Genomic DNA, 8,656 nt, shown 5'->3' with positions numbered 1-8,656 from the left:
TAAAAGCCAACTAGTAAGTCCACAAAATATTGTTTTAGATATTTATTATCTCACTCAATAGTGTCAATGCTGACAGACAAATATGAACCAAGTTATGAAATCAGCATTGTATTCCTGTATTTCTCCTCTATCATGCTGTGCTATCATTTTTGTTTGTTTGCTGCTACTTCTGGCTGGTGGCATCACCAAGTAGAAGAGGCTGACCAGAGAAGCCCAGGAGGCAATGGGATTAGGCTACCAGTTTGAATTGTACCTGGTCTTACTCTGGCCAGGATGGTGGGGACTTGGGAGTGTCATGTCCTCTTTTATCAGGGACTCGGGTGGTCTGAAAACTCAGAAAATCAAGAAATTAAAATGGCAAATTAAAACAACAGCAACAAGAAACTGTAGGAAGCGAGGGAAAGAAAAGGGGGAATGACTGCACAAAACTTGAAGGGCATTTGGATTTCTGCCTGGAATTTTAAGAACCAAAGCTAAAAGCATGTTTGTCTTCACTTCACGGGGTTTCTCCACGTGGTTTCTACAGCCCAGTTCCCTCCTTCAGTATCCCTGGGCTCCTTTGCTTGGGACGGGCACATTCCCAAGCAAGTAAGTGGATCCGGTCCCCTCCTGAGGACGCTTCCCACTGGCAATGGGTGGGGAAAGCTGGGGACAGCGACAGGTAGCAGAGATGGTAGCAGAGACGGGGAAGCCTTGGGAGATTCGGGCAAGTACTGTAGAGGTCCTTCCCCACCCAGCTACAAATAAGAGTGCCTTGTCCCAAACCCCAGGAGAGCCCCTGGGCTCCTCGCCATCCCAGGCTGCTTGGACCAGCATGAGCTTATTACACTTAGTAATGACCAGAATGATCCCTTTTAAGCCAAGACCAAAAGAAATGGATCCAAATGAGAAAACCATTGTAATTGGCGCTCTGCGGTGGCTGCGATCAGGGAATTGCACAGGCTAACAATATCCCCAGCTGCTTCCCTGGCATTCGCTAGGGCTGGGGGAAGAGGCGCTGGCAGGTGGACTCTAAGCTCCAGAGCTGGCAGTTGTGTGGGGCTGGAAGGCAGTTAGCTGAAACAACTAGACTACACTGTGCTTAGGATGAACATAAAATAGAATATACTCCTGGGGTACTCACAGCCCCCCTCTTTCACTTCCTCTCCCCAGCAGCAGGTGGAAGGTAAGTGTCTCCTCTGCTAAGGATGACACCCCCCCAAAAGCCGTCAGGATTTGGGGCAGATCAGCAACTCTTGTAGGATTAGGTACCTCTCAGAAGATCCCGCTTGAGCTGCTTGTCAGAGACTGAGTGGCCAGTGCTGACTGAGCTTCGGAGCCAAACCCAGGTCCTGGCTCCTGGTCACACTGACTTTGTGATCCTGAGCCATCATCTTGGTTTCACTGAGTTTGCGATTGCAAAACAAGAACGTTTGTCCAAGGAGGGGTTTGAAAGTGCTGCTCCTAGCGCTGGTGATCTTCTCAACTCTGTGCTTTTACTCCTCTTCTGGGAAAATCACAGCATTTTCTTCCTAGAAATACGGGAAATATGATGTCCCAGCCATCTCTCTTTCCCACTGTGAGTTGTGGCCTCCTAGGCTGAGCTCCCCCCATGTTCCCAGGACCCCCTGATTGGGAACTCCAAGTCCTTTCCCCTGGGTCTCAAAGGCTTATCCTCCTACCTGCCTGTGTTTACATTCTCCAACCCTGGCCATGGATGTCTGATCCTGGGTTTTTGCCTTTGCTCTTGAGCAGGTTCGATTACCCTCCTGCTGCCCACATTCAACTGCCCTGGAGGGTGGTCCCTCCAAGCCAGCGGGAATCAATGCAAAACCCCCAATGGAGCACAGCCTGGTTCCGCATAGCTGGGAAGTGGGCCAGTCCGCACCTGCCTGTCTAGGGTGCCTGAGAGTGCGAACCAAGCAAGGGCCAGCCGGCCACAGGGACCGAGAGGCCACACCTGCACGGTTGCGGGATCCCTGGCCAGGAGAAAGCTTGAGATTTAAGCAGCATGGGCCTTCTCCACCTCCCCTCCCCTGCTGGAGAAGGGTTCAAGGTTATCGGATTGCTGGGCCCCTCTTCAGTGTGCACCCTGCCTCCCAGGGATCTCCACTGCAGGAGCCGGGCTCCTTTTAATTTTTTTCACTGAGAAAAGTAAACATCTTGCATATATTTCCGGAGTGGCCAGGCCCTAATTATGGAAGATTGCATTCCAGAAACTCGAGGTCAGGGGGAGCCAGGTGGAAGACGCTTGGTGATTTACATGAATAGGAAAAAAAAAAAAAAAAAAAAAAAAAAAAAAAAGAAAGAAAAAGTTCTGTTTGGACCGTTTGGGAGAGCCTGGAACTGACAGGTTCTTGGCTTAAAAAGGGTGATCCTGGACTCCCCATTCTGAAAATGGGGCCTCTCTGTCACCTTGCAGGTGAGAGCTGGGGTGGCAACAAGTCAAGGAGATTGGGACTGTCCCCCTTTTACCCCTCACCCCCGTTTGGCCCTAGGTGAGCACTCCCCTGCTGCCAGGGCTCCTTTCCCAGCCCCTATTTGTCGGGCACCACCACTCACCTGGAACCCAGTACAATCTCTTAAACGTGCAGACCCGTAGAGAGAGGAAGGTAGCCAGGCAACGGAATTATGGAAACATTCTCTTGGTCACGTGGACTCTTTTGCAGACCAGGAAGTTCTCTCACAGCTGCCAAACATCTTCTGACCCCAGGGCTCCAAATGTAGACTGTTACTCACACCTCACCACCCCTACGGAGTCTGCCTCCTTGGGGTTGATCGATTTCCTATTCCCTTTCAGCTTCCATCTAACCCCACCTGCCTGCTTGCACTAGGAGATGATTTCCTTGTTTCCATCCGTGAGGCCATGTGGCTCCCATACTTACCTGGGCTGGCTGTTTCCCCACCCACTCGCAGGGGGATTCTAAACCCCCTGAGGGGAAAGCCGGGTTGAGCTAGGGTCAGAAAAAGGAAGCTGAGCCTCAAAGTCAAGGCATTCAATGGTATATTCTCCTCCAGGTGCCTTTGATTCGTTCAAGAAAAACACACACTGTATGTAGCACAAGAAGTAATTTTAGTGGGTGTCGTCCCTTTCTTCCACTAACATGCTAAGTCCCAGTCCTGAACAGTGACCCCTAAAGGGCCTGCTAAAGTTCTGAGCACACAATGCAGCAGGCGCCCAGACAATAGGTCCTGGGTGTCAGGGCGGGTGCTCCGAAGGAAAGGGGGCAATTATTGGAGAGCGGTTGTAAGTCCACGCACGCAGGTGTATATCATGAGCCCCTAGTCAGTTAATTTCAGGCTCCTATATGAGATTACTTCAGGGAAATCTGCTCCCACTTTTTTTGTTTGTTTGTTTGTTTGTTGCCGGAACAGGTTTGGCTCAGTGAATAGAGCATCAGCCTGCGGACTGGAAAGTCCCAGGTTCGATTCCGGTCAAGGTCATGTACCTTGGTTGCGGGCACAAACCCGGTGGGGGCTGTGCAGGGGGCAGCTGGTTGATGTTTCTCTCTCATTGATGTTTCTAGCTCTCTATCCCTCTCCCTTCCTCTCTGTAAAAAAAAAAAATCAATTATATATATATTTGTTGTTGTTGATTTCAGAGAGGAAGGGAGAGGGAGAAGGAGAGATAGAAACATCAATGATATATATTATTGATTTTTTTTTTTTTTTTTTTTTTTTTTTTTTTTTTACAGAGAGGAAGGGAGAGGGATAGAGAGCTAGAAACATCAATGATGAGAGAGAATCATTGATTGGCTGCCTCCCACCTGTCCCCTCCTGGGGATCAAGCCTGCAGCCCAGGCATGCACCCTGATCCAGAATGGAACCAAGGAAACCTAGTCTCCTGGTTCATAGGTTGATGCTGACCCACTGAGCCAGGCCACCTGGGCAATCTACTGCCACTTTCAACCCAGGGCAGATTCCTGGGGGGGGGGGGGAATGGGCATCTGGGGAGCCCCCTCTAGATGGCCCATTTAACACAGTCAATGCGACACTGTGGCATCTGTCCGGCTCCCCTCCTGAGCCTCCAGGGTCCAGGTGAGAGGAATCCACTCCACTGAGTCCAGGCTCATCTCAGATGTCCAAGCGCAGAGGCTCTGCAGGAGGCCAGAGGGCAGCCAGGCCGTGCCCCGTGTGCCCAGTGACTTTATTCTGGATTCCTGTGACCGCTGGCGGGGCTGGCGGCAGCAGCGGCGGCGGCGGCGCTCTGGTCCCCAGCTTCGCGGATCCAGGGGCTCCTGCAGGACCTCCTTCTCTGAGCCTGCGGAGAGCAGGCGCTGACGTGCCCTCTGGGGGTCCTGGTGTCGCCAGCGTCCGCGCTATTATCGGCATGGTCATTATTGTTCCCTTTTGGCACGATCCTTGCGCTTAGACGAGGTGTCCTTATCTTATCCATAGGCGCCCACACCGTCTGTGCGCGCACCCCGGAAACTCTCGCTGAGTCCAGGAAGCAGCGGGAGCCTGGGCGCAGCTCCTCCCGGAAGATGCGCCCCTCCGGCCCACTTTTTTTTAAAATATATATTTTATTGATTTTTTACAGAGAGGAAGAGAGAGGGATAGTTAGAAACATCTATAAGAGAGAGAATCATCAATCAGCTGCCTCCTGCACACCCGCCACTGGGGATGTGCCCGCAACCCAGGTACATGCCCTGGACCGGAATCGAACCTGGGACCCTTCAGTACGCAGGCCGATGCTCTATCCACTGAGCCAAACCGGTTTTGGCTCCCGCCCACTTTGGAGGGGCCCCCATTCTGCAAAACCTCGTGCGCGAGCCATCCTCCTGCTGGGCGTGGGAAACTTCCCGCCTCGGGGTTCTCCCTGGGCCGCAGGCCAGGGTCTCGGGGTCCTTGACGCTGTCCACTGCCCAGGACCCCAAATTGAAGGCGTCGTCGAGCGGGCCGTGGGTAGAGGGAGGCCAAGAGAAAGCGAAATAGTTCAGGCGCAGGAGCGACTAGTTCAGCAGCTCCCCAAGGATCAGGGTGCAAATTTACCGGGGATCGTCGGTGGCGATTCATAATTCCGCACATAATAAAAACCACCCCATTTGTGTCTGTGCCGGGCTTCCTGCCCCCGAGCCGGGGTGGGCGCGAACCCGGCGAGTGAGGGGGTGGGTGGGGTGGGGTGGGGGGAGCGCGCGCACCCCGCAGCTCGCCGGGGAGCCGGGCTCGCGGGCGCCGGGCGCGCCCCGTGACCCGCCGCCGTAAGAATGCTTCAGATCCGACCTGGGCGCGTTTCCGTGACACAGGAAACATCTGGGCGACTTTGTCTCCGCCGAGCGTTTGGGAAAGCACTCACTTCCGAGCTTGGCGCAAAAGGCGTCCTGGGATCCAGACAAACCCGGGCCGGGAAGCGGGGGGGTGGGGCCGAGGGCTGGGTGGGGGTGGCAGCCCTGCCCGCGGCCCGGTGCCCACCGCGGAGCTGACCGATGGCCAGCGCTTTGGGTGGAGGAGGACGAATTAAACACTTAGAGCCCGGCCCGCACGTTCGGGCCTCATTGTTTTAATGTCTGCAGTCCTTAGGCGCAGTTGGAGAAAGAATAATGTCTTCGATTTCAGAAAAAACATCAAAGACCAGGGGCTGCTCAATATGGAGCACATATGGTAGTCTCCGAAGGCTTTGCCTGCCAAAACATGTTTCTCAGTCTCTCTCTCTCTCTCTCTCTCTCTCTCTCTCTCTCTCTCTCTCTCTCTCTCTCTCTCTCTCCCCCATCCCCCCCTTTTTTTTCCTCCCCAAATGGGAGGGAGCCATGTGCTCGGGTTACCTAGGGCGTCTTGCATTCACTGGAGGCAGGAGGCCTTTCTGGAACTGAATGCAGCCCAGGAAGGGACTGTGAAGATGGGGTGGCTGCAGATCCAGGCCCTCGGGGCCCGGACTTGACTAGGACCCGAGAGCCAGCTGAGGCATCATCAGATTCAGAGGCCCTGGGTCGCTTTTGGCATTATACCTTGCAAAAGCATATTTTCCTGTGGGTACGTGCTTCATGTGGTCCAGATACACTTAGCGCGTAGCTCAGAACACAGGGGACATTTCAACCTTTACTCAATGAGGATTGAATGAACTAACCGAAGGCAATAGCCTGCAAAGCACTTTTTTTTTTTTTACTTCAGTCTAAACAAGATTTAGTTGCAAAGTTCTCTTCCACATGAACTGCTGCTATTTACTATTATTATTACCATTATTATCTAGATCACTGTCCCAGATTTTTTAAATTACCCAGGAGAGAGACACAGGAGACAGCTGGCTAAAAATTCAGGCAGTTTGCCTTAGGAATTTCTCCAGATGAAATCTAAAAATATTTGGAGTAATTAAAGTGATCTAATTCAACTTCTGAACTTCCCTGAAGATGAACTAAGATCCAATGAGGTAAAGTCCCTTGTTCAGGGCACACAGCTCTGCTGGGAGGGGTTGGGGGGGGAGGCGGGCAGGAGTGTCCTCTTTCTCATCCCTATTGCCTGCTGGGCTCACTACCCCAGATTGCCCTCAATGGAAGGACAAGCTGAATAATTTCCTCTCCTCTAGCTTCTTCCGTTAAATGGACTCCTTTCATCACCTCTGAAAAATGATCCCAGGATGTTATCCTTCTGCAAATTTACATGTAGGATTAGTATTAAAGGCAGTGGTAAATTCTTGAGGCTCCCATTTAAAAGAAGATTCATACGGTCTCCAGAACCCGCAGCTTTCTGAAATGCAGCATCGATGATGGTGGGGGAAGGAAGCACATGACACATGGAGATGATTAAACACCCATCTTATCAAATCTCCCAATGTTCTGGTGACTTATATGATTTATATACAGAGAGTAGTGGATACATTACCTGACAAGTAGTTAGAAAACCTGGACCTTGGAGCTGGCTTTGCCATCAGCCCATTGCATCTCTTGACTAGTCAAGAGACCCCTATCTTTCTTTCTCTTTCTACAATAGATCACATCCCATATATAGGTCAATATATATATAGTATATATTATATATAATAATATATATGTAAATCTAGGTCATCTGTTGGTCCACAAATCCCATTTCTGCTCTCATATTGTCTGATGCGAGCGTATGTATAAACATACAATGAGCTCCTTCCTTACCAGATGGAGAAGCGACAGAGCCAACACTAGAATGCTGCTTATTCTTGTCATATTAAGTGCCCAGAGAATGGGAACCTTGCAAAAACGCTTTAAAGATGCTTCAGCCCCTTCCTCCCACAGATGAGCACACTGGAGCCCAGAGAGCTGATTTCCTGGGTCATGCAGCTGGAGGGCCCGGGTGGGCTTCCTGCTCAGGGCCACACTCCTCCAAGAAGGTTCCTGCAAAGATGGACTCACCAGTGTTTGTGTCAGTTTTATATGAGCATGGATCAAGTCTTTAGGCTACCTCCTCCTACCACCCCAACTATCCTACTTTCTCATTTATATCAGGAATATCTGGGCCAGAATATAATAGTCTTAGACGAGACATTTAAAGCAAAACACAGCCAGTACCATTTCACTTGGGTGGTGCTTATATAAACACTAGAAGCCCAGTATACGAAATTCATGCATGGGGGGAATGTGTTCCTCAGCCCAGCCTGCATCCTCTTCAATCTGGGACCTCTGAAGGGATGTCTGACTGCCCAATTAGGCCCGATTCCGGTAGGATGGAGCCTAAATGGGCAGCTGGACATCCCTCTCACAATCCAGGACTGCTGGCTCCCAACTGCTCGCCTTTCTGCCTTCCTAATTGCCCCTAACCTCTTCTGCCTGAGAGCCTGATCACCCCCTAACCACTCCCCTGCCAGCCTGATTGCCCCTAACTGCCTTCCCCTGCAGGCCTGGTCACCCCCAACTGCCCTAACTTGCAGGTCTGGTCCCTCCCAACTGCCTCCCCTGCTGGCCATCTTGTGGCAGCCATCTTGTGTGTTGGAGTGATATTCAATTTGCATATTACTCTTTTATTAGATAGGATACCAGCTCTATTGTGTGAGACCTTTGAGGACCTCTGGGACAAGGTGATGGTTCTTTTTTTTTTTCTTTTTTTAAAATATATTTTATTGATTTTCCACAGAGAAGAAGGGAGAGGGATAGAGAGCTAGAAACATCAATGAGAGAGAAAAATCGACCAGCTGCCTCCTGCACAACCCTTACGGTGATGTGCCCACAAACAATGTTCATGCCCTTCACCGGAATCAAATCTGGGATCCTCCAGTTCACAGACTGACGCTCTATCCACTGAGCCAAACCGGTTTTGGCCGGTGATGGTTCTTATAATGAAGAAAACAGCAGCAAGTCTTCATTGTTTTTATTTATTTACATATTTAAAACATATTTTATTGGTTTCAGAGAGGAAGGAAGAGGAAGACAAGGGATAGATACATCAGTGAAGAGAGAGAATCATTGATCAGCTGCTTCCTGCATGCCCCACCCTGGGGATCAAGCCTGCGACCAGGCATGTGCCCCAGGAATCAAACTGTGACCTCCTGGTTCATAGGCCGACGCTCAACCACTGAGCCACAATGATCAGACTCACTTGTTTTTAGAATCTTGAATTCAATGTCAGAGACAAAAATCCCTGGTCACACTTAATAAAGAGGCAAAATAATAATTAAGAAGGTTAAAGCCAATGTTCAGAATAATATTCAACCGATCTTTTCCCCCTCACACAACAAACTCCCAAATTATCAATATTGGGGACAGGTTAGAAGAGC

Source organism: Pipistrellus kuhlii, unplaced genomic scaffold (assembly GCF_014108245.1).
Source record: "Pipistrellus kuhlii isolate mPipKuh1 unplaced genomic scaffold, mPipKuh1.p scaffold_m20_p_8, whole genome shotgun sequence".
Taxonomy (NCBI): Eukaryota; Metazoa; Chordata; class Mammalia; order Chiroptera; family Vespertilionidae; genus Pipistrellus; species Pipistrellus kuhlii.
Note: the sequence above shows the minus strand (reverse complement) of the source record.